This window comes from Lissotriton vulgaris, chromosome 8 (genome assembly GCF_964263255.1).
Source record: "Lissotriton vulgaris chromosome 8, aLisVul1.2, whole genome shotgun sequence".
NCBI classification, from domain to species: Eukaryota; Metazoa; Chordata; class Amphibia; order Caudata; family Salamandridae; genus Lissotriton; species Lissotriton vulgaris.
Window position 1 is genome coordinate 1,480,236,412 of NC_141696.1, and position 26,405 is coordinate 1,480,262,816.

General features: G+C 44.6%; 1 non-coding gene across 1 annotated transcript; it reads left to right on the plus strand.

Moving 5' to 3' along the window:
• Positions 1–8,307: 8,307 nt before the first annotated feature.
• On the plus strand, positions 8,308–8,426 carry LOC147698955 (5S ribosomal RNA). The gene has a single exon (XR_015299534.1). It is a non-coding gene; the product is annotated as a 5S ribosomal RNA (ribosomal RNA).
• Positions 8,427–26,405: the final 17,979 nt, after the last annotated feature.

The following is a 26,405-nucleotide window of genomic DNA, read 5'->3' on the forward strand; positions in this document are numbered from 1 at the left end:
GGTGGGAAAGTAATTTACAGAAAAACGACTAGAGACACTCTCACCAAATATAGATTAGCTCATACTACAAAACAATCCCTTTCATTTTCACAAATTTGATTGAAATTTCATTTAGCCATTTAGCCTGTAGACCTCTCTAAGTACCCTGAGGTAAATTACTTCACAAAACACATCTGAAGTGTTGGAATTGACAACCAATGAAAATGTTACTTTCATTTTCTACTTTTATTACCTGACATTTGATTGGTTATATACCTGAATATATATGAAGGAAGAGAAGGAAACACAGCCATTTTCACTACTACTTCCTGAACTACATTTCAAGAGCCTTTTCACCTCCCTGTAAAATAAATTGATAATTTGTAAGTGGCACTTTAAATTAATTTGTAAAAACTTTTTTTGATAATTATTTACTGTCACCCTGCTATAGTTATACATACAGATAGGCTCCTCTGTTATATTTATTGATTGACTTACACTTCTCTGCTATAATTATGAATTTACTTACTTTAACTTCACTGTTAAAAAAACAGAACTACCTCTCTGAACTTAAACCCAACAGTGCCCTAACTCTTCTAATATAATTATTTTTTTATGCAATTTACAGCAAAAAAATGGAAGGGGAGCACGAAAAAATCAATGTTTCCTTCGACATTACAACAGAAGAGATTTCAACTGAAGAAATTTTGGATGAAGATTTTATGGATGAATCTTTTGATGAACAATTTATTGAAAGCTTACAAGACATAGAAACATGCATGTTTGAGGAGATTCCAGATGATGTAATGCTGGAAGTTTTAATGAACTATGAAAATTCTGACCCATAAATTTTTTTTAATCAAAATAAATAAATAATAAAAAAACGAACAAAAACAACAAATAATTAACATACAGTATTAGAAAAGTCTATCATTCTTTTATCCTTATAGTACGCTGCCCAGAACGCTTTCCGGTTCGCGAACTTAGCGCTTATCACGCAAAAAAAAAAAAATCTTTTTTTTTTTGACCCTCCTGGACCCTTTTAAAACCTCCACATAAAACCTAGGGAGTCAACGAGGATCTACTATGCCCCCTTATGGTAATTTCCCCCTTTGTTTTGGCCTCCTCTTGTCTCTCGATCCTACCGAGACACAAGATGGCGGCCGCTCCGGACTGTTTAGAATGTTGACAGACACCGGAGGGCCAATCAGCTTCGCTAACCGGATCTCTGCCCGGAGCGCTGTTACAGATATATATCTTGTTTTAAACGTTAATTTCTCAAAATCCACTGGAGCACATATATTGAGACCTAGCAAAGGCACATCGGGCTAACAGTCCCTACAATTTTGCCAAGTTTCGTGGAAATCCATTCAGCCGTTCGGGCTAAAAGTGAGTCCAACCGCCCTATGGAAATTAACATGGGAAAAACACGTTTTGGGACCCCCCTTTTTTCTCGGCCCCCCCTTGACGACCCCCCCCCCCCCCAAATTTTCAGGGGCTGCTCAGAAACAAAATGTGCCATTTTCCTGAAAATTTCAGCCGATTCCGTCCACAAACGCCAAAGTTATTAGACATAGAATTTTCAAAAGTTCCATAGAGAAAAAATCCTAACTATATATACCTACTGGCTATCGCCAGTAGGTAATACATACATATATACATACATATATATATATATATATATATATATATATATATATATATATATATATATATATATATATATTCACTGAAAAAACCATAGGTTATAGACCATATATAGTTAGGGATTAGCATTTAAAAAACCTTATTTTACTCGCACAAAACCATTGAAATTCCATATATAGTTAGATGCACTAACTATATATCGCGGACCCGCAATCCACTGCTAATGATGTCACGTATTACATCATTCATGACATGGTCAGTGACATCACTGATGACATCACTGATGACATCTCAAATGACATCACTGATGACATCATCTATATTCTTTATTAAGTGACGTATCACGTAGCCCGTGAGACGCCTCATGATACATCGCATAACCGTGACGTATCGTCTCTGCAGCGCAAACCAAACCCAAAACGTAAGCGCGCCAGAACACGCTTAAAGATATATATATATTTTTTTAACCTTAATTAGACAAAATCCACACGTGCACATATCACAAACGTTCAAAAAACACAATATGTCGGACTCCCGTTACGCTGCCGGTTAGCTGCCCGGTTAACGTACCAGGAAGCACCTTTACCGCGAAAAATCGCAATTTATTTTCACCCCCCAGGGAACTTTAATAGCCCCCTCATCAATCCTAGGGGTTCAGGAGGGGTTTGCCTTACCCCTTTCATTCATTTACACCTTTTTTTTTCCACCTCTTGTCTCTCGATCCCACAGAGAGACAAGATGGCGGCCGCTCCAGACTGTTTACAATGATAACAGCCAATCAGCTTCTCCTCAGACTCCCGTTACACTGCCGGTTAGCTGTCCGGTTAGCTGCCCGGTTCGCGTACCAAGACGCGTCTCTACGGCGAAAAAATCGGATTTTTTTTTTTTTTTTTTTGGGCCCAGCGTAGCTCTATAATATCCCCTCATCAATCCTAGGGGGTCAGAAGGGGTCTACCTTGCCCCTTTCCTTCATTTTCCCCTTTGTTTTGGCCTCCTCTTGTCTCTTGTCTCTCGATCCTACCGAGAGACAAGATGGCGGCCGCTCCGGACTGTTTACAATGTTGACAGCCAATCAGCTACTCGTCAGACTCCCGTTACACTGCCGGTTAGCTTCCCGGTTAGCTGCCCAGTTAGCTGCCCGGTTCGCGTACCAAGACGCGTCTCTACGGCGAAAAAATCGGATTTTTTTTAAAAAATTTTTTGGGCCCAGCGTGGCTCTATAATATCCCCTCATCAATCCTAGGGGGTCAGAAGGGGTCTACTTTGCCCCCTTTCCTTCATTTCCCCCTTTGTTTTGGCCTCCTCTTGTCTCTCGATCCTACCGAGAGACAAGATGGCGGCCGCACCGGACTGTTTAGAATGTTGACAGACACCGGAGAGCCAATCAGCTTCGCTTCGCAAAGTTCCGATAAGCGAAAAGTACGCGAACCGGAGCGCTGCCCGGAGCGCTGTTACAGATATATATCTTGTTTTAAACGTTAATTTCTCAAAATTCACTGAAGCACATATATTGAGACCTAGCAAAGGCACATCGGGCTAACAGTCCCTACAATTTTGCCAAGTTTCGTGGAAATCCATTCAGCCGTTCGGGCTAAAAGTGAGTCCAACCGCCCTATGGAAATTAACATGGGAAAAACGCGTTTTGGGACCCCCCTTTATTCTCGGCCCCCCCTTGATGAACCCCCCCAAATTTCCAGGAGCTGCTCAGAAACAAAATGTGCCATTTTCCTGAAAATTTCAGCCAATTCCGTCCACAAACGCCAAAGTTATTAGACATAGAATTTTCAGAAATCCCATAGGGAAAAAATCCTAACTATATATACCTACTGGCGACCGCCAGTAGGTAATATATATATATACTACTATTATAAAGAGAGAACTTGCACCTTTTGGCCAGGTAAACTCGGGAACCACAGCACCAATCACAACACCCAATACAGCGTTGGAAAGGGCAGTCGCAGCAGAAGGACATAGGTTATGCAGACGCCCACCATATACATTTAAAAAGTAAAAGAACCGTGCCAGCAAAGTAGTCCTTTGTGGGCGTGTCTGCATTGTGCTGTGGGTGTGTGCTAGGGGCGTGACAATCGCTGGGGGCATTCCGTCACAAGTGTTGTTTTTTCTTCCCAGGTTCTATACATTCCTGCTCCCTTTAAATAGTAATTCAGTGGAGGTCCCATTCTCTTAGAACCACCCCAAGCACAGTTATGGGCAAAAATACAACTAAAAGACCATGCAAAGCATTATGGGATAAGCTTAGCATAATTTTTAGCATTCATGAAAGAGTTTCAATGTTTTGGAATTTTACTCATCAGGGACATCTTGGGACGACGAGGTGAACTGCAGCTTGATGTATAATATTTTAAATGCTATTGCATTTGCATCATCAGGGACATCTAGGGACGGCGAGGGGAACTGCAGCTTGATATATAATATTTTAAATGCAATTGCATTTGCATCATCAGAGACATCTAGGGACAGGAGGTGAACTGCAGCTTGATGTGTAATATTTTAAATGCTATTGCATTTGCCTCATCAGGGACATCTAGGGACCATGAGGTGAACTGCAGCTTGATGTATAATATTTTAAATGCTATTGCATTTGCCTCTTGGGGACAACTGGGGAGAACGAGGATACGGTAATATTCACTTCCCACTGCTAATCTCGTCCCATAATGGTTTGCAGGGGCTTGATCTCAAAATCATCACCTCTCTCACTGCTTGCTGGAAGCTAATTTCACTTTTGTGAAATGACTATATGCATTTTAGCATGTAGAAATACTTGTTATTTTACCTTGAATATATGAGGCTTCTGTTTTAATAATTGGAAATCTGATGGAACGAAACATTGCGGATTTATTGTACCAAGTTTGCGCCAATTCCGCCCACCCCTACTTTAAATACCCCTGCACCCCATAATCATAGCCCACCCTTACTCTATAAAATACCCCAACACCATTAAACACTAACCCATCTTAACCCTATAAATATACCCTGTACCCCAAAGCCCAAACCTATCCCTAAACCCTAAAAATACCCCTGTACCCCAAAACCAAAACCTAGCCCTGAACCCTATAATTACCCCTGTACCTCAAAACCCAAACATACCCCATAACCCTAAAAATACCCCTGTACCCCAAAACCCAAACCTACCCCTGAACCCTAAAATACCCCTGTACCCCAAAACCCCAACCTAGCCCATAACCCTTAAAATACCCCTGTACCCCAAAAACCCAAACCTACCCCTGAACCCTAAAAATACCCCTGTACCCCAAAACCCAAACCTAGCCCTGAACCATTAAAATATCCCTGTACCCCAATACCCAAACCTAAACCTGAACCCTAAAAATACCCCCTATACCCCAAAACCCAAACCTAGCCCTGAACCCTTAAAATATCCTTGTACCCCAAAACCCAAACCTAGCCCTGAACCCTAAAAATACCCCTGTACCCCATAACCCAAACCTAGCCCTGAACCCTTAAAATACCCCTGTACCCCAAAACCCAAACCTACCCCTGAATCCTAAAATACCCCTATACCCCAAAACCAAAACCTAGCCCTGAACCCTAAAAATACCCCTGTACCCCAAAACCCAAACCTACCCCTGAACCCTAAAATACCCCTGTACCCCAAAACCCAAACCTAGCCCATAACCCTTAAAATACCCCTGTACCCCAAAAACCCAAACCTACCCCTGAACCCTAAAAATACCCCTGTACCCCAAAACCCAAACCTAGCCCTGAACCCTTAAAATATCCCTGTACCCCAATACCCAAACCTAAACCTGAACCCTAAAAATACCCCCTATACCCCAAAACCCAAACCTAGCCCTGAACCCTTAAAATTTCCCTGTACCCCAAAACCCAAACCTAGCCCTGAACCCTAAAAATACCCCTGTACCCCATAACCCAAACCTAGCCCTGAACCCTTAAAATACCCCTGTACCCCAAAACCCAAACCTACCCCTGAACCCTAAAATACCCCTATACCCCAAAACCCAAACCTAGCCCTGAACCCTAAAAATACCCCTGTACCCCATAACCCAAAACTATATCTGAACCATTAAAATACCCAAACACCCCAAAACATATACCTCAGTACCCCAAAACATATACTCCTATACCCATACTTGCCTTATCCAAACATTTTTAAAAAACATGCTTTTACCTTCATGCATTTACAACGAATTTCGTTGTAAATGTATGCGTGGTAAAAGCATATAAAATGTAATGCCATGCGATATAATGGCATTGCGGAGTCATGGTACTTTCGTAATGAAAGTATGCAGAGTGATGGTATGTGGAAAGAAATTTGCGGAATAATGGGTGTTTACCCTCCCCTGTAAATACATTGGTGGCACAACGGCCCACATCTCCAGCAACATACTCATATTTTTTCACCACCAATTGGAAAAATGCACAGGTGTCTCTCATTGATGCCAAGCACCGACATACACTTTTAGACACACCTCCCACCACAAGTTCTAGAATTGCGACCTTTAGAGATGGGGAGCTACGTTAGAATCTCGGCATCAGCTCAACATCCTGTGATTACAGGCAAATCTCTTTGTCTCCCGTGCCTACCACAAATCAATGTGTTCTTCTGTAATGTAAATTGTGCTCATGCCATGTTGTCGAGTTCGCGCTACATAATATTGCAAGGAAAATAAAGTAGGGAAACTCGAGTTCACACACTACTGAACGCGCACTCTTAAGTGCATCAGCAGTGCACTGTGAATCGGAGCGTTTCACAGGCCTGTCACAGATAAAAAATGCTATCAAAACAAAATCCTACAAAACAATATGCTACTGGCCAACAGCAATTCATACCCCGACAACGTCGGGACGGGCTGTTAGTATATATATATATATATACTGGAACTCCGCATTACCACCTCCGATCCCCCAGGACCGGCGAAGCAGGAGACAGACCACAAGTTCTTTCAGGTAAGTTTATTTTCAGTTTTTCGTGGACCAACCAACCATGACGTGTTTCGGGCCTTGCAGCCCTTGTTCACATGCAGGGAGTAGCTGATTTTTGTGATATTTAAAGTGCATTAGTGGCCCGCCTGCTGCCCGCCTCCAAAGATGGTCATGTGACCAAACTTATATAGACAACAGACTATTGTTGTGGGTGTCCATTATTAAGAAGACAGAATCGTTTCTAAATGGTTCTATTGCTGAGGATAAAGCAATTAAGAAATAAAAACCACACTTCGAAATTAGCATATTTGCAATCCTTTGCATAAATGCGTTTTGTACGTATCATTGTGTCAGTATTTTACACAAAACAAATCATAGGAACAATTCATGATTACAATTGGTGTAGTAACTGGTTGAATCCAGTGAATCATAAAGAGGAAACCAACATGCAGGTTCGTACAGAATAAAAGTAATGATAATTCCGACTTGCTTTTTGTCTGTATGGACACGAGAAGGGAGAGCAAAGTTGTGCAAAAAGGGCAACAAAGTGCTACAATACTAACGACCAAAAAGCTAAGGCAACCCTGCCTAGTGTGCAAAGAGGCTTGATATAAAGTGCATACTTTCAATTCTAAAAAGTGATAAAATTCATGATATATATTGTATTGATAAAAGAAAATGCACCTAGAAAATATATATTACCTGTATTAAAATCAGGAACTAAGCCATATTATTCAATTAAAGGTAAATATAAAATGCAATTCTAAAAACAGTAATTTCATCATGATTTCTTATTCTTAACAGAATATAAAAGTAAGTGTAGTGACGACTTAAATAGTGATAAAACATATTTAAAGAGAGGGAGAAAAAAATGCCACAGATGTAAAAATGGCCGGAGGAACGGAAAATAGAAAATTGCAAAAATTCTTAACATATGTATATACAGATATACATGTTACCATATATATATCAAGTGCAAAAAATAATAAAACCCTATAGATAACAGAGAACCTGACTATCAATTAAATTTCATAAATAGTGGTAATTAGTACATTTTCATCATACAAAGGTGCATAAATGGGCAACAGGGAACCTGACTACCCATTTGAACAGAAAGGCGTCTGATCATGACAGTATATATTCTGCTCTCCTACTCTACTTTTTTAAAAACATTTTATTTACAAAGAAACCGTCATGGCCGATACAGGCCGGGAGCAGGGGGCCGCTGAGGCAGAAAGTCGGGCCGGTGACATTAACGGCCCTGGACCCAGGCACGTCTCGGACCCTCGCCTCACTCGCTCTTCTACACGCAGGCACAGAGGGGTGGGGCATAGACATTATTTGCAAATGAGGTCCCTGTCCTTGATTTAAAAAAAAAAAACACAATAGTCGATTTGCAGCAGCCAGTACTTGAGGGTGAAGAAGTTGCCTCCCCAGAGTTGTGGTGAGCATCAGCTGCTGAGCGGGAGTCTCTGCAGCCCCCGGGGGCATGTAGAGAAGTGGCCCGAGCAGAGTGCCTTAGAAGCAAGGCTAGGTGCTTGCTGCTGCTAGTGCCGGCCCCTTAAGAAGGACGGCCCCAGTCGATGCCAAAGTGTCAAATAAGCAAGTGCGAGAGAGGGCTGTGCTTGGCTCTGTGCAGGAAGTTCGAAAGGGAGGGCAGGTGTGAAAGGGAAATGTGCAAATGTACTTGTAAGGAGCCTGGTGATGACACCATGCGGGCTGCGTCTGCATAAGAGGCCTGGACCGGCAGCCTCTCGTGCCTACGGCCATACCACCCTGAATGTGCCCGATCTCGTCCAATCTCAGAAGCTAAGCAGGGTGGGGTCTGGTTAGTACTTGGATGGGAGACCGCCTGGGAATACCAGGTGCTGTAGGCATTTTGCTTCTCTCTGACACCAGGGGTGCGCCTCTATCGCACAATCGCACACAACCTTTCTCGCTAATGGCACTTCCGTTTTTAGGACTCGACCTACCAATGCGCTTGCGCATTGCAGCTGTCGAGACATATAGAGGGCTACCAGCAAATCCTACCAAGAGGTTTTGGATTGCAGATTCTCCCCAATGCATTTGAGCCATTCAAGCGTGAGGCTTCACCAGCGCGCCCTCTGCCTCACTTCTCATTCATATGCTCGCTCCCCCAGCCATGTCACAAACCACCATGGGGCTCATTTATGAGCCCTTGCATCACTTTTACGCAGCTGACGCGTCACTTTTTGTGACACACCAGCGGAGTATAAAAAATGTGCCTTGCTGCACCATATTTACAAAGTGACACATCTAGGGAGATGCGTCATTTTGTAAAACCCTGCGCCACAGTATACCTGCGCCAGGTATAATGTATGCAAGGGGGGCGTATCGACGCAAGAAAGGGTCATGGAAGTGACGCAGTGAAATCTATGAGATTTCACTGCGCCACTTCTAGGACTCAAATGCGTCAAAATCTTATGCCTGCCTCACAGCAGGCGTAAGACTGACGCACGCACTAACAACATGGGACGCCAGCAATGCGTCACTTATGCGCCTACAGATACGTCACAAATACTGACGTAGCTGTAACTCCTTGCAACATGATGCGTCATACTGTAAATATGACGCATCGTTAGTGTCGCAGGGAGAGCGCAGTGAAAAGTGACTGCTGTTTTCACGCAGCGATGCGTCACTTTTCATAAATGAGGCCCCATATGTCTGTGCCTCAGACACTTCAAAGCTGCCGCTCCTTGCCCCCCGTATCAGACTTCAAAGGGATGCCTCCCCCGACCCCGTCACAGCAATGCCGAGAGCTTGTTTGATCCATTTCACTGTGCCTGCATGTCTTGTTTTCTATTTGTATTCCGGTGTTTGTAGAACTTGGTTTAGAATGCATCTAAATCACAGCTGTCTCGGTTTGTTTACTTATTCTGTTTATGAACTCACTTTACCATCATCCTACCCCCCTACCTCTTTTTTTGCAGCTATCTGCTTTTTCTTGCAATTTTATTCCCCAAAAGCTCATTTTTTTTATTGCTCCGTTTTTTTCCTTGTTTTTCTTGCTCTGTTTTTTCTTGCAGTTTTAGTCCCGATCTCCCACCATCACTTCTACCCCGCTCCATCTTTTCTTGCTTTGCTCCGTCTTTTTTTTTGCAGCTCTGTCCACTTTTTCTTGCAGTTTTATTCCCCGATCTCCCACCATCACTCCTACCATGCTCCGTATTTTTTCTTGCACTTTTATTCCCCAATATCCCACCCCGACCTCCCACCATCACTCCTACCCCACACATGGACCTCCCTGTGACTCTTCCGCCCCCAGCTCTGTCCGCTCAGCCGGTCACCCAATACCATTCCAACCCCTCTTCCCCAATATTCCACCATTACTCCTACCCCGCTCTGTGTTTTCTTGCAGCTCTGTCCGCTCAGCGGATCACCCAAAACCATTCCAACTCCTCTTCCCCGATCTCCCACAATCACTCATACCCCGCTCTGTGTTTTCTTGCAGTTTTATGTAGCACAAACTCGACGGGGAGGCATTGGAGCACTTTACACGAGGACCACTTACATTGTATAAGGACTATGGGCCCGATTCACAGAATGAACTTAAGACTCAATCCTAAACTTACTACTATTTTGGTATTCACAGAATGCACTTACTACTTTTGGCATTCACAGAAGTTAGGATTTTGTCTCAAGTCTGTCTTAAGTCTGTCTTAAGTTTGTCTTAAGACAAACTTAAGACAAAATCCTAACTTCTGTGAATACCAAAAGTAGTAAGTTCATTCTGTGAATGCCAAAAGTAGTAAGTGCATTCTGTGAATACCAAAATAGTAGTAAGTTTAGGATTGAGTCTTAAGTTCATTCTGTGAATCGGGCCCTTAGTCTGCAGCTCTGGCCGTTATGCCTTATTTAACCTCTCCTTTTTTGCTTTCCCCTCCTTCGCAACCTTTGCTCTTCTCTCCCCTCTCTATTACTCTCCAACCATTTAATAAAGCTTACAGCAGAGAGTATTCAACGCCCAGTATGTACAAGTTGAGAGTAAAATGAATTTACCTCTCTTCTGCTTTACGTCTTTTTCCTAACCTCTTCTCTGTGGCCTCTCCGTGCCATCTCCCTTCTCCCTCAGCCTCACCACCCTCACTCTTCTCCCCCTTTTTCATCTCGGTTGTAGCCACTTTGCTCTCTCTTTCGCCTTCTTTCATATCTTCCCGTTCTTTCTTCTTTCCCCCACCCGTGTCCCTGTCACTCTTCTCGCCCTTTCTCCTCGTCTTTCCACCCAATACCATTTCAATCCCTCTTTCCCGATCTCCCACCATCACTCCTACCCTGGTCCGTCTTTTCTTGCTCTGCTCCGTCTTTTTTTGCAGCTCTGTCCACTTTTTCTTGCAGTTTTATTCCAGAATCTCCCACCATCACTCCTACCACGCTCCGTATTTCCTTGCTCCGTTTTTTCTTGCACTTTTATTCCCCGATCTCCCACCATCACTCCTACCCCACACACAGACCTCCCTGTGACTCTTCCGGCCCCAGCTCTGTCCTCTCAGTGGGTCACCCAATACCATTCCAACCCCTCTTCCCCAATCTCCCACCATAACTCCTACCCCGCTCTGTGTTTTCTTGCAGCTCTGTCCGCTCAGTGGGTCACCCAAAACCATTCCAACTTCTCTTTCCCGATCTCCCACCATCACTCATACCCCGCTCTGTGTTTTCTTGCAATTTTATGTAGCACAAACTCGACCGGGAGGCATTGGAGCGCTTTACACGAAGACCAGTTATGCCTTATCTAACCCAAGTTTTTGACTTTTAATAGTGGCACGTTTTACATTTAACACCTCTTACATCTATGTGTTCCCAAGTTCACACATTGTGACACTGACCATAAATTCTTAATGGCTGCTTGTTTTCTTCCACTTAGCTCAGTCTCTCGGACGCCCCGGTCACCACCACAGACCTGACCCCAGGTTTGCTCCTATCTTTTTGCCATTCAAACATGATGGCGATGTATGTTGTGGCTCTTGTCTATCAATGGAGTGCAAAGGTGTTATGTTAAGAGTCTAGAAAGCACCATTTATATGCCTCCCCCATGCTGTTTTTAGAGTGTGAGATAGATCTAAAAGGACTTGTTTTTGTTGCTAATCACAGGCGCTGTTTACATGCAAACCTTGGGCTTCATTTATGAGTCCCTGCGTCACTTTTACGCCGCCAGTGCGTCACTTTTTGTGACGCACCAGCAGCGTAAAAAATTTGCCTTGTTGCACCATATTTACAAAGTGATGCATCTAGGTAGATGCGTCACTTTGTAAACCCCTGCGCTCATTATACCTACGCCAGGTATAATGTATGCAGGGGGGGCATTCTGACGCAAGCCAGGGTCATAGAAGTGACGCAGTGAAATCTATAAGATTTCACTGCGCCACTTCTAGGACACAAATGCGTCAATTTCTTACGCCTGCCTCACAGCAGGCGTAAGACTGACGCAGGCCCCATGTGAAAGGACACATTGCTGGAGTTGCGCCACTTTTGTGACACACTCCAGCAATGCGTCACTTTTGCGCTATACAGATACGTCAGAAATACTGACGTATCTGTAACTCCTTGCGCCATGATGCGTCATACTGTAAATATGACGTATCATTGGTCTCGCAAGGAGGGCACAGTGAAAAGTGACGCATCGCTGTTTTCACGCAGCGATGCGTCACTTTTCATAAATGAGGCCCCTTGTGCTTGGATTCACTTCACCAGAGCACACTCTGCATTCCCCCACACACAGTGCTGCTGTTGACACGCCTCACTAAGCACTAAGGGGCAGATTTACAAGCCCCTTGCGCCTCTTTTACGCCGCCGTTGTGTCACTTTTGTGACGCAGCGGCGGCGCAAAAGATGCGCCCTGGTGCGGGGTATTTACAACGTGACGCATCTGGGAGATGCGTCACGTTGTAAAGACCTGCGCCAGAAGGAGGCGTTCCTGTGCAGGGGCGGCGTTCCAGCGCAGGAACGACTTCTAAAAGTGGCTGAGTGAAATCTACAAGATTTCACTCAGTCACTTTAGGGCCCATGCGGCGTCAAAACCCTGCGCCTGCTTGAAGCAGGCGTAAGGATTGATGCAGCATTAACAAGATAGGGCCCCCTAGAGCATTGCTGGAGCTGCAACGCAACTCCAGCAATGCGTCACTTTTACGGCATAGATGCGTGACGCATCTGTGCCGTTTTTGCCCCATGGTGCGCCACATTGTAAATGCGGCGCATCCATGGTGGCGGAGGCATGGCGCACAATAAGTGGCGCATCCCTGCTGATATGTAGGGATGCGCCACTTATTGTAAATATGCCCCTAGGAGCACCCCATCCCCTCCCTGCTCCATTAAGGAGCCCTGCCCCTCCCTTTGTTGGCCTCGTTCTGCTTTTACTTCCGCTCTTTTCTTTTTTTCTCACCTTCATACAGACAGCAGGCGCCACAAAAGCGGCTGCTTTGATGTTCTAGTTCTCACATGCAACTGCTACAAATCCAAACTTTTGACCAAGTTTCTGCTTTAGCAATGGTCTTCTGCTCCTGTAAAAGTCTGCCTATCAGGATTAGTCATGTGTGACTGCAGCACGCCAAAGTTTCATTTGACTGTGCAGCGCTTCGAAACAGACTCTAGCAAAGGCAATAGTTTTGGGCTATGAAAAGTACTATTTATAGATTTTTGTATTTTATTTATTTCATATGTCACAACAGTAAAAAGGGGGAATTAAAAAAACATGCCACCACCCAAATGTACAATTATAGCTTTAATAGAGAAGTTACTTTGCTTACTAGTGGGCAGGTATAGAAACTCTTTTTAGTTTTGGCGCACCTCGTATGTGCCTCTGAGAGGCCCTCAGAGTGCTGTTTAAACCTCAATGTTATGTGTAAGCTGGATTTACCTGTGCTTGTTTTCAAAGTCCATACTCGAGATCAATGGAGACGAAAGTCTGCAATGCCACTGACGGCCAATAGAGGTCCTCAGAGAGGTCACATCGCCCCTGTGGCGCTGCGCCTGGACCAATGAGAATAAGACTTTGTTGAATTATTTGCGAGTAGAGCCCGGGGGATCATGGGGTATGAAAGCATTTTTAGAGGCGCTAGAGAAGACAGTGTTCTGGATCATGAGTAGTTTAAGAAGATACAATCGTAGTACTTACATTTGTTGCATTAGACCAATCATCATGAACTCAAACTGGAATACGTGGAAATCCCACTTTCTTTGCACCATATCGTCGGATCTCATCGATAGAGAGACCTTTCAAAAATTTGACCAAATTTCCATTATCAGGACCACACGAAGTTTTTTTTTTTTTTTGGAAAAATATACTTTATTTAAAATTATTTGTCAGGTTTACATTTTAAGCAGTCCCTTATATTTGGGTGCTGTACATTTAACCATTCTCAAAGTAGCGCATTAGGCTATCTTTGGTGGTTTTCCATCAAGATTTCTCATTTTACCCATCCAGACCAACTCCTGATTTTCCAGGTTTCCTTTGCCCACTCTTGTCCAAATCTATGGGTGTCTATGCACATGTAAGAGAACATTTTAGTGAAAACAAGTTTTTGGCATTCTTTTTCCGTGATTGCTTGGTGTTTGTACAAGGAAAGGTTCCTGTTTTCCCACATCGCCTCTTTCACACAGTTTATTATTCTCCATAGTGTCCTTTCTTTATTTGCATTGCAATTCATGCCCAACCCATATAGAACCAGTTCATAGGACAGGGATGCCTGTCCTGTTAATTCTTTAATGAGCTGTCCCATTGCCTTCCACATGCTTTGTGCTCCGCCGCAGTTCCAAATGAAGTGCATCAGGGATTCATCTGCTGCACAGCCTGGTGTTGGACACCTTGCTGTTTTTGCCAGTTTCCTTGCATGTTGGAATTGTTTCACGGGTAGGCATTTGGATACCATCATCCATGCCAAGTCTTTCTGGGAGTTTGTCAAGTCTTTGTGGTTCACCATCTCCCAAACCTTCCCTGATTGCTTCTCTGATAAGTTGTTTACCATTGTCACTGAGTCTGTTTCTTTTAGTTCTTTGCTTAAGGCCATCTGGGGTGTGATGTCCTTCGCTTGAATTTGTCTCTTTTCCAGCTTCTTGAAGAAAGGCTTGATGCCTTTGTACGCAGGGGGTGGTTCTAGTAAAAAAGGCTTTGTATTGTCCAGATTACATATGCCCTCTCTTGATAAGATGAAACTTGTAGCAAACAGAGTGTAGGCAGCCACATGTGAGTCTTTCTTTGCATTCCCCAGTATGTTTTTAACAAAATGTGACATCAGGAAGTCATGGAGGTTTGGCAGGTCTTTCCCTCCTTTTGTGGGTAGTTTGAAAACTGTGTCTCTTTTTAGTTTTTCAATTTTTGACCCCCAAAAGAAGTTTGCAAAAAGTCTTTGTGTCACTTTTGTCCACCTGTATGATGGAGGGAAAATCATGGCAATAAACATCAGGATTGGTAGACATATTGCTTTCAGCACCAAGACTTTCCCTTTCAGGGAAAGTTTTCTTGTCGTCCAGAGCGCCATTTTCTGCTTGAGCTTTGTCTGGATCTTCTCCCAGTTTATTTCTCCCTTCATGTCCTGTGAAAAAAGAATCCCCAGTATTTTTACTGGGTCTTTGGAAGGTTTCACTGGGAGCTGAGACAGTTTGTCCCATTGTCCCACCGTCATGCAGTGTGTTTTCTCCACATTCACCTGTAGCCCAGCTGCTAGGGAAAAGAGTTGGGTTATAAGGAAAGTTCTTTTCATGGATCTAGTATCAGTGCAAGCAATGGTGACATCGTCCATGTATGCTACACATTTGACCTGTTTGCCTTGGCTGCCCGGTACCAGAGGGCCAGTTATGCACTTGTCCTTCCTGATGGCACATAGGAGAGGTTCAATTGCACATACAAAGAGTGCCGGTGATAAGGGGCATCCTTGTCTGACCCCCGATTCAATGTGGAACCCCTCAGATAGTGTACCATTTATAAGGACCTGGCTTTCACATCCAGTGTATATTAAGCCAATAGTTTTGATGAAACCTTCTGGGAAACCCATTTTCCTGAGCACTTTGAAAAGGTATTCATGACTTAGGGAGTCAAAGGCTTTCTGGAAATCAAGGGCCAAGATAGCTAGTGGATTCCCCCTGTCTTTCGCTAACCACAAGGTGTCTCTAATAATGGTCAAGCTGTCCCAGATTTTCCTTCCTGGGACCGCACATGTTTGGTCTGGGTGCACGATGGAGGCCAGCACCTTTCTGCATCTTCCTGCCAGGACTTTACTTAGGATCTTACTGTCCACATTCAAGAGGGTGATTGGCCTCCAATTGTTGATGTCCAGCTTGTCCCCCTTTTTCTCCAGCAGTTTTATGATGCCCTGTGGAAAGGAGGGGGGTAAAACATTTTTTTCCAAGCATTCTTTCAACAGACTCCAAAAATCCTTTGCAATAAGCCCCCAGAAAGTTTTGTAAAACTCCCATGGAAGGCCGTCTTGCCCAGGGGCTGATCCTTTTGGGGCTTCCTGAATGATTTGGAATAGTTCTTCTCCTGAAATGGGGGTGGTTAGAAATTGTTGTTCCTCTTGGGATAAAGAGCTCTGCAAAGACCCTAGAAAATCTTCACATGCACTTATATCTGATGGCTCTTTTTTGTACAATTGGGAAAAAAAGGCTGTTGTTATTTTCCCTACTTTCTCTGTGCCCTTTTGTGTTTGTCCATTTGTGTCTTTCAGTTCATTCATTACCTTATGCACTTGCTGTGCCTTTTTGAAAAAAAACCTTGAGCACTTTTCATCTTCCTCAAAGATCTTGACCCTGGAGTTAAGTGACCTGAAGCTGGACTATATAGGCAGGTAATGAGGATAGTCAGAGACTGCATATTACACATATACAATATATTTTTTTACATCACACAATTAGGGCGGCATCACCCTATAGTACTTCAGTACAACCAAAAGAATCAGCTCCTAGTAAAAAGTGTTAGAAATAATGTCCAATAATTATTGATAATGGTCCTTTGCGGCTGCGACAGTTCTATGCTAACACAGATGCATTATGGGTATGCCTGATTTGCCACCTCTTCTATACCATGGCCTCACTGGAGATTGCCTTCAGAGTAAAGCCTGCAATTCTCCTGACTGCCGACAGAGGGCCACGCTCGGGTTTACATTGTCATCCCTGCTCCCAGGCTATCCTCGAGCTTTGCCTCATTAGAGAGCTGTGACGTCTCCTCTGGAGCCCCGCCCACTCTAGGGGAGGCCGAACCTCCAGCCCAGCGAGCCAGCTGCAAAGGTCCCCCCCCATCCATGCACAGGGTGCCAGGAAAGGGGGCAGGCTGCATTAATGGGCAAAATGGGCGTTGCCTTCCAACCTTTTGTGAGTAAAAAGAGGAGGATAAGAAGTAACACTGGGAAGCATAAAATAAAATGTATCTTGGAAAAATGTTTGATTCTTTGGGGCATATTCTCAAGGATTTATCGCAGAGTTATCGGCACATTATCGCAGCCAAAGTGGCGATAATTTTATCACCCCCTTCACAAGCTGGTACCAACAGCTGAAATCACCAGTTTACCTGCGATAGCCACCTCAAAAAACATTGCCACAGATAACCCAGGCAACTATCGCTTAAGAGAAGAAGTGTAGCGTTCCGGTGCAAAAAGACGCAACAACACCACTCTGCAACATTTCCAACTACCAGTCAGTTCGGTGATAAGATCCCAAAACAGGTGATAAGGCGCGTTAGCAGTAGGGATTTAACACCTGCTCTGACCTGGTGTAAAGTCGCACGACAACCTGCACCAGAAAAGGGAGCCCAGCCCAGAGCCACACCTGAAAAACAACAGATGCCATGGAGATACTGAACATGTAGCCTGGAGCCCCAAGAGGGCCACAACACCCACCGCCACCACCCCCATGGACCCCCCATCTCCCCCAGGCACCCTCACCCGCCCCATGGACAAAGATATGTTACATCAACTCCCCAAATTCATGCACAAAACAATTCGCCTAACGTCGCACAATTACAACAATCAGCATGCATGTGTGTTCATAAAAAGGAGAATCACTCATTCATATTTGAATCACGAGACAAAACATTTCATTCAAAAAAACAAAAAACAACTATTATAAAGTATAAAGAGTCAGGGTGGGTCTTCTCAGGACAATTTGTAGGTCACAGCCTGCAAGACAAAATTCTAGATAAGAATGTGTGTCCTGCGCTCATCAAAGAACAGAGAGAGTGAGCGAAAGAGAGAGATAGATAGAGAGAGACAGAGAGAGAGAGAAAGAGAGAGATTGAGAGAGCGAGAGAAAGAGGGAAAGAGAGGGAGAGAGAGAAAGAGAGAGAGAGAGGAAGGGAGAAAGAGGGAGAGAGAGAGAGAGAAAGAGAGGGCGAGAGACACTGAAAAGAAGAAAGGGAGAGAGAGTGCCGACACTGCAGACCCATGCCTCACTGCTCACCTGCTTCCATCGGTGTGTCTCCAACCACGTTCTGGTATACACTGCGGTCCACCAGATCCCTTATCTGAAACAGAGTCCAGATTTATGAATGGCAGAGTCCATATAATTGCACACGCCATCATTGCTTACACACCCCTGCGCACACAGGCTGCTGTAGCCCAACCCCTCCCGCCGCCCAGTGGTGACTGCCCGCTCCCGCGCACCCAGGCCTCACTGCTCACCTTCTGCGACCGGAGTGTTTCTAAGAGGGCTCACCACCTGCCAGTGCAAGCTCCAAGCCCGGTGCTAGCAAACATGGCACCCTCCACATCATGCAGCCCCGCTTGAGGTAATATAGATTTTTGGTTAAGTTATGTTCCCTAGCGCGTACCCCACCGACTCCATGTACGAGGTTAAAGTGCATGTAACTTCCCTCCGGTGCCAGCTATGAAGACGCAAATACATTTGCGTCCAACGTTAACATGTCCTCTTTCAGACCCACCATGAATGGGTTGAATGGTCCGTTCCTAAGTATGCTATGCCAACGTCTTTTTGTAGTGTACTCCTACGTCTTTCCAGCCCTGGCAAAGTAGGCCTGAATCTCTGCTACCGAGCCACTTTTCTGGCTTCTGACTACGAGGGCCTCTGCCCAGGCTGCCCCCGTATCCGTGAACTCTGACTTACTTTCAGCGCGGCCCTCCGTGCTCAGCTCAGCCTGCTGCCTGCCAAGATTGACTATAACCTTCGAGTTATCTGTTCCGTTCCCCGAAAATACATTCCTGCCTGCTAGCTTCAGTAAACATCCTTCCTCAGCTGCAGGGCCAAAGGGCCGACCTGTCTCTATGCAACTAATTCAAGTAATTCATAGCCTCCGTTGCCATGCTTCCATGGAAGGCCCCATGCCCCCACACTTCTCATGCAGACACCCAGGCGCTTATACACGCACTCACAGTCAGTATAGAATAGCTTCTGCCCCAGAGACCTTTCCGCCCAGATAGCTTAGTTCCTAAACACCAGATATCAGATATGATAGAAGCACAAGTTGATCTGACATGCCAGACTTCTGTCTCTTTCCGCCAGTGTAAATGTCAAGTCCCCTGCACCCCTCCAATCACACGTCATGCAGCTGCGCGCGCATCCAAGTTTCCGATTTCTGCTGACATTGCAACATTTCTGCTTGGTGCCACCCACTTGTGACACCTACCTGTGACGTTTCTAGCACACACCTCTAGTTCACGCCTCTTGATTACACACTTGTACCACGTGCATTCTGTTATCTTGTCTTCTCTCAGCTGTTACGCCTCTTGCACTGTTACTTATGGTATGAAATAAGTATATAAGCTATGTACTGTTAATAAAATGTAGCGCTCTATCCCTTCTGACACCCCTGTGGTGGTCAGAACATGATATCTTGGCCGTAACCATTCCTTTTTAAGGAATAAACCCCTAAGAACTCTAACACCACGGACTCTGTCTTCTTTCATCCGATCTGAGTTATTATTGATTAAGTACTTACCTGCATAGAAATTAAGAGAGTAAATTATTTATTTACATCATTTTGGCGCCCGAATAGGGACCCCTCCCCCACCTCACGCGCCGGTTGGCGCATTGCAAGCTCTGTCCCCTGCCATCAGTTAGAAGGATCATACGCGTACCGGCAGGATTTCCTGCATCTCCCTCTGACCCACGGAGGTGACGAAGACTGCGATCAGTGCCCGGACGAGGCGGTGAGGAGTGCGGAGGATCCCGACCAGAGCCTAGCCGAAAGAAGCAAGGTCCGAGGTGTCAAGAGGCCCACCAGGTTTCCGAAGTTTTCCGAAGTTTCCCGAAGTTTTCCCGAAGTTTTCCGAAGTGTCGAGTCGAGTCCAGTCGAGTTTTCCGAGGCCTTCTGTTTCCGTGCTTCCCGGTGAGTACCATTGCTGGGACGTATCTAGACGGGTTTGGGTACACAAGTCCGGTCTGCACTGTTTTTAGGCAGTGTATCTGTACTGTTTAGCAGTATATCTAGTATTCCGAATTTCTGAATTTCTGCACTGTTACAACAGTGTATCTGTACTGTTTAGCAGTACATCCGGTATAGGGGGTAGTCATCTATGTCTCAAATGTCTTTTTATGTGATTAATGTCGTGGTATGAATGTGACTGTTTCTTTGTGCATTATTGTGTTTTCTTATATAACTAGTTATATTCAGAATTAAGTATCCAGGATCTTGCATTCAGTATTAAGTAGGCACAATGCCGTTTTTCAATAAATTAAAGCAGATAGGAACTAGGAAAGGGATGTTAGAGGAGGAAATTCCGATCCCCCCCAGGGACACTCCAGGTAATTTCATGTATAATAAACATGGCATAGACGCCATATTGTATCTAGAATTATGGACCGAGTATACCAAGCATCTAGAAGAAAGACACAGATGGCCTGTTAATGGAACATGGGATGCCGAGTGCATCATGAAGGTAGAAGAAGCATTACGGAAAAAGAAAGCCAGACAATCTCAGAAAGACGCCATAGAATTTTGGCGTAAGGAATCACATAAACGTGCTGAAAGAGCACTCCGTAGAGAAGACAGACTTAAAGAATCAGAAAAAGCCCGAGAAAACGAACTAGTCATTGAAGGAATCCGAGTAAAATCAGAACAAATAGATCGCATCCGAAATAGCCAAGTAAACGGCATGTATCTTTTGGCCGAGGGTACACCTGAGGCCATTTCAGAAATACCGAAAAACTTACCGTCACCATTAGTTCCAACTAAAGTAATGCATAAAACTACTAAAGACATATTCCTAAACTCATATCTAGAGGATATAGCACCAGCTTACACCAATCTGCCTGTTCGTGCCCTGCCTACTGACAGGGATGGGGATGGCACTCCGCCCCCAGGTCATGTTCCGCCGGTACCGCGACAGACCTCCCCCGTTCCGCCAGCCCCGCCACTTCCTCCACTCAAAACAGACCTACCGAAACCACTTCTATCAGATCTTACTAAAAGACAGACTCAAATACAGATTGCACACAGAGATGATGCTCAAGCTTCCGCTTCAGGAGGTGCGACCGCGGGTCTTCAGACCCCGCCCTTCACGCGCAGGTTATCCCTAGGGGACATGCGGAATCCCACCACGTACAAATCACCCCGTCTTGGTGCACTCAAAGGACAACTTACAGTTTGCCGATATGATCCAGTACCCGGAAAAGAGGATAGAATGATGATGGCATCATTGCGGTTACGTGCCGCTACTGATTTTCTGTTAATGTTTTCCGGTATGAAGGAGCACCTAGACAGAATCTACCGGTTTATACAGACTGGAAAGGATCCCGAAAGTATTAAAGATGCCTTGGAGCATCAGAAAGTTGACACTCAAGCATATATATTACGTTTTTTCATAAATTGTCTAATAAGAGAACGAGACAGGCCTGAGACAGATCAGAGTGAACTAGATGCACTCCACAAGTGGGGTCAAAATATATCGGAAGGTAAACATGACAAACAGAATTGCATAGCCAGTATGTACAAGAAAATAAGAAAAAGAATAATAGAGATACACGAAAAAGAGAAAGATAAAACTTCCTCCGAGGAGGAAGAAGAATCTGAAGAACCAGAAAGAACTGTAGGTACTATAGCCTATGTAGGTAAGGGAAATTACCTTAGGAAGGGCATCCGTCCAGAAAGCAAGAGAGTTTTCTTCTCTGCCTTGACCAATCCGAATTCTGCCGAGCATCAGTTCCAGGAAACTGATAAAAGGCTCCGAGACCGAGTAGGGTACCACGTACTCAATTCTATGGATGAACAAGAACTAGCTCGATCAGCTGTATCATGGGCCGAGAATGCAGACATATATAATGATGACACCGTAGCGCAGACATTTCTGAACCTCTCCCCAGACGAGCAAAAATTAGCAGGTGTATACATGATTCAGCACCTTCTCATCAAATACAGAAAGCACTATTCTGATCCAGGTCCCTTACATGAAACACTAGAAGCACTACTCATGGATAGATGGAGAGGTTTAAGCACCAAATTAATACAAATAATTCTAGAACAGCGACACAGATATAATACTTTTGTAAGCTCTGAATATGTTCCCGCCCCGCCTCCAGAAAGGAAAATGTACCACATGCAATGCGGTAGTGGCATTGAGAGTCAGAACCCCTTACGAGAAGTACACCCAGTTATGGGTGAGGACAATATCTTGAAACGCGTGTATGTACACACGCCTCTGACTAAATTAGAACTGTTAGAAATGAAGAAACTAGTCCCGTGCCATGATAAAGACCCTGCAGGTTTTCACAGAGAGCTTAAAGACATGTTACTGATGGGGGATTACACATATGATGACATTATGAAAATGTTGAAAGTACTGTTACCCACGGGTATATTCGAGAAATTGAAGGAAAAGGAATGGGAGGTGGGAGACACAAAGATTGCATGGGCAGAAATAGAAGATGAAGAGAAGAAACGGGTCCCAGGGTTAGGCCTTGGGGACAAAACTAAAGCATTACCAGGTTTGATAGTACAGGTTCTGCCCAGATTATTGACAACTAGAAAGGAAGATTGGGACGCCATCTCGTCCTGTAAACAGAAACATGATGAAGATACTAGTGATTTCTACTCAAGATTCGAGAAATGCTTTATTATTAATAGTGGTCTCAAGCCAAGTAGTGAGTCGTACCCGCATCTTTTTGTATCAAAGTTAGTCGAGAACTCCCTACCATTAGTTAAAAACAGAGTGTACAAAGTTGAAAGTACTTGGCAGGCAAATACGCCATCCCAGATGTTACAAATGTTACAATATCACCAGAACAGAATTAGAGAAGAACAAGATCAGGAACAGAAACGTATGAAAGATACAAAGATGAAAATGTTAGTAGCTCAGACGGTCCCAGCTGACGGTCACAGAAAAGGTACGACCCAGACAAGTCACACTACAGCTCCCGTTAAAGGGACATGTAATTATTGCAAGCAGCCAGGCCACTACGTACATGAATGCCCAGTTCTGAAACATAACATAGCGACAGGTAAAACTAAAGAAAGACCGCATCCGCCTAGACAAGACCATAACCAGCATCAGTCTTCACAGAATACACAGAATACGCAGCCTATGCATGCTTCTTCACCTCCAGCACAGACAGTAGCAGTACCACAGCCACAGCCCATTGCCGCGTCTCAGCAAGTCTCACAACAGATGTATCAGTATGCCCAGTCCGCTTATCCCGAATATTCCCGATATACATGAAACAGCCTAGAGAGGGAAGGTGGCTTGCCTCTTATTGAGATTCCTGTAGATCAAGAAGGTCCTTATGTACACAGTCAAGTATTGGGAAAAGACAGAAAGTTTTTAATTGACACAGGGGCAAGTCGCACTACAATCAGCCATGATGAAGTTCCAGGGGCACCCCTCTCAGGCTCACAGAATGTTTCCCTTGGTTTTTCAGGACAGCCTATTGTAAATGAGGTATCGCAACCAGTTCCCCTGGCTGTGGGTCCATTATCACGTGTTACAGACTTGTTACTTACAAAATCATGTCCAGAAAATCTGTTAGGAATTAAAACATTGAAGGCTCTAGGAGCTATAATATGCTGTTCCCCGGAGGGAGTTAGACTCTTTCTGCGGGATTTCAAGGGTCATTATGTTTTGCGAGAATTCGATGTCAGATTGAAAAATGTACCAGATTACTTATGGGCAAAAGGCCCAACTGATGTAGGTTGTATGCACATTGCACCATACCGTGTCACTCTCAAAGTAGGTGTAGTTTTACCAAGAATCAGACAATACAAGTTACCACCCGATGCTGTAGTGGCTTTACTGAAAATCATTGAAGAGCTCATAGCCCAAGGAGTGGTCGTAGAGACTGACTCAAATATCTGTAATTCACCCATCATTCCGATTCTTAAACGTACTGATCCCAATGCACCGCCAGTATATCGGCTGGTGATTGATCTTCGAGAATTAAATAAATGCATTATTCCACAGTATCCTGTGGTCCCCGATATCTCCGCCCTATTGACTGCTATTGATTCAGAAGCAACGTTCTTTACTGTAATTGATCTCAAGAACGCCTTCTTTAGCGTACCTATTGATCCAGAGAGCCAATATCTCTTCGGATTCAGTTTAAATGGACGCAGCTTCAAATTTTCACGCGCACCTCAAGGATTCACAGAAAGCCCCAGCATCTACAGCCAAGCACTGAAAAGACAACTCGATTGTATCACAATGCCAGTTAACACCGCCTTACTGCAATACGTCGATGATCTGCTGATCACCGCACGAAGTAAGCCCGAATGTGAACAAGCATCGCTGACAGTTTTACATTTCCTGGCCGACAAGGGGCACAAGGTGTCCCCTTCGAAGCTACAATTCTGTGTTCAGCAAGTTGTGTACTTGGGTCACTTGCTGTCCAAAGTGGGGAGACAGCTCACTCCCGATCGCATTCAGTTAATTGTAAATATGCCGCAACCCCAGACACAGAAGGAAGTGCGGGCCTTCATAGGCCTCACCTCATACTGCAGACAATGGATTCCTCAATATGCATTTCTAGCCAAGCCGCTCATCCAGTTAACGACCCAGGAGGCAGCGACTTCGACTGCCCTCCCTTGGACTCAGGAACATACACAAGCTTTTGAAGAATTAAAGAAAGCTTTATGTCAAGCACCAGTTCTAGCGACACCATGTTACAGCAAACCGTTTACACTTTTTGTTACAGAACGTGATGGTACAGCGTTGTCTGTCCTCACTCAAGATCAAGCAGGTTCACATAAGCCTTGCGCTTATTTTTCTAGTACATTGGATTCAGTAGCCCAGGCAATCCCTGCGTGCTTAAAGTCCGTAGCAGCAACAGCGTTAGCAATCAGACAAAGTGACTCAATTGTTTTAGGTCATCAGTTAACAGTTCAAGTTCCACATTCTGTAGAGGTTTTGTTAAACAGAACCCAGACTCAGCACTTAACTATAGCACGATTGACAGGTTATGAATTAACGTTATTCCAGCCACACATAGAAATCAGACGCTGCAGCATCCTGAACCCAGCAACACTGTTACCTACAAATATGACAGATCCAGCCCGCATGATTGTATAGAAATCATTAATGCAGTAACAAAGCCACGACGAGACTTGACAGATGTCCCACTGACAAACCCAGACCTGACACTTTATGTGGACGGTTCATGCATGAGAACAAGTACAGGAGAATTAGTGGCCGCGTATGCCGTGACCACTGACACTGAAATTAAAGAAACACATCGTATTGACACACTGTCTGCTCAAGCGGCAGAGCTTATTGCTCTGACCCGAGCTTGTATTCTAGCCAAAAATAGAAATGTTAACATATACACAGATTCCCGTTATGCCTTCAGAGTTGTACACGACTTCGGAGTCCTCTGGCAAGAACGAGGTTTCCTGACTTCTCATGGGGCCAAGATTCAACACGGTCCCCTCATTCAAGCACTGTTAGAAGCAATACATTTGCCCTCGGGCATATCAGTCATGAAGTGTAAAGCACATACTAAAGTTACAGATTCTGTCTCCCAGGGTAACGACCTGGCAGACCAAACAGCAAAACATACAGCATTAACTCACACCCAGATTACCGATGTGACAAAGACAATAGTACCGACAAAGTGTATGGCAGTTAGAGATCCCACCCTAGACGTAATTGATATCCAGACACATGCTACTCCAGATGAAATAAAGAAATGGACTGAACTAGGAGGGATTCAGACAGATCAAGGTTGGATAACGAAGGAAAAATCTATATGGTTTCTCCCCGACTCAATGGTTCAAAGCATGATAAATACAGCACATAGCCCAGCCCATCTAGGAGAGAAAGCGATGTTAGACAGTTTGCAGAATCTCTGGTACAACAAACACTTACGAGCAGCAGCAAAACAGAAAGTGCGTACTTGCATGATCTGTTGTCAGTTCAATCCAGGCAAAAGCGTTCCTGTAGAGCAAGGTGGATTTCATCCTCCCGATCACCCTTTTGAAGTCCTCCAGATGGATTATATCCAGATGAACAGTTGTCGAGGATTCAAGTATGTCCTTGTAATTGTTTGTGCTCTGTCCCGTTGGACCGAAGCATACCCAGTCCCAGACTACACTGCTCCGACCACTGCCAAGCAGCTGGTTCGTGAATTCTTCCCACGGTACGGTTTGCCCCGTGTCGTGTATTCAGATAACGGACAGCCATTCTCGTCCGAGTTAATGAAGCAGGTTTCCCTTTTGCTAGGATATCAGTGGAGGTTCCACTGTGTCCGACACCCCGAAGCAGCAGGCCTTGTAGAAAGGCATAACCAGACACTAAAAATACGCCTTGCAAAGATCTGTCAGGAAAAAGGGGTCGACTGGATAGTCGCCCTGCCCGTGGCACTATTCTACATGAGAATGGTCGCCCATTCGAGATCAGGGCTATCTCCGTACGAAGTGGTCTTTGGCAGACCACCGAATATGTGGGGGACGCCCATTCCAAAGAAAATCACTG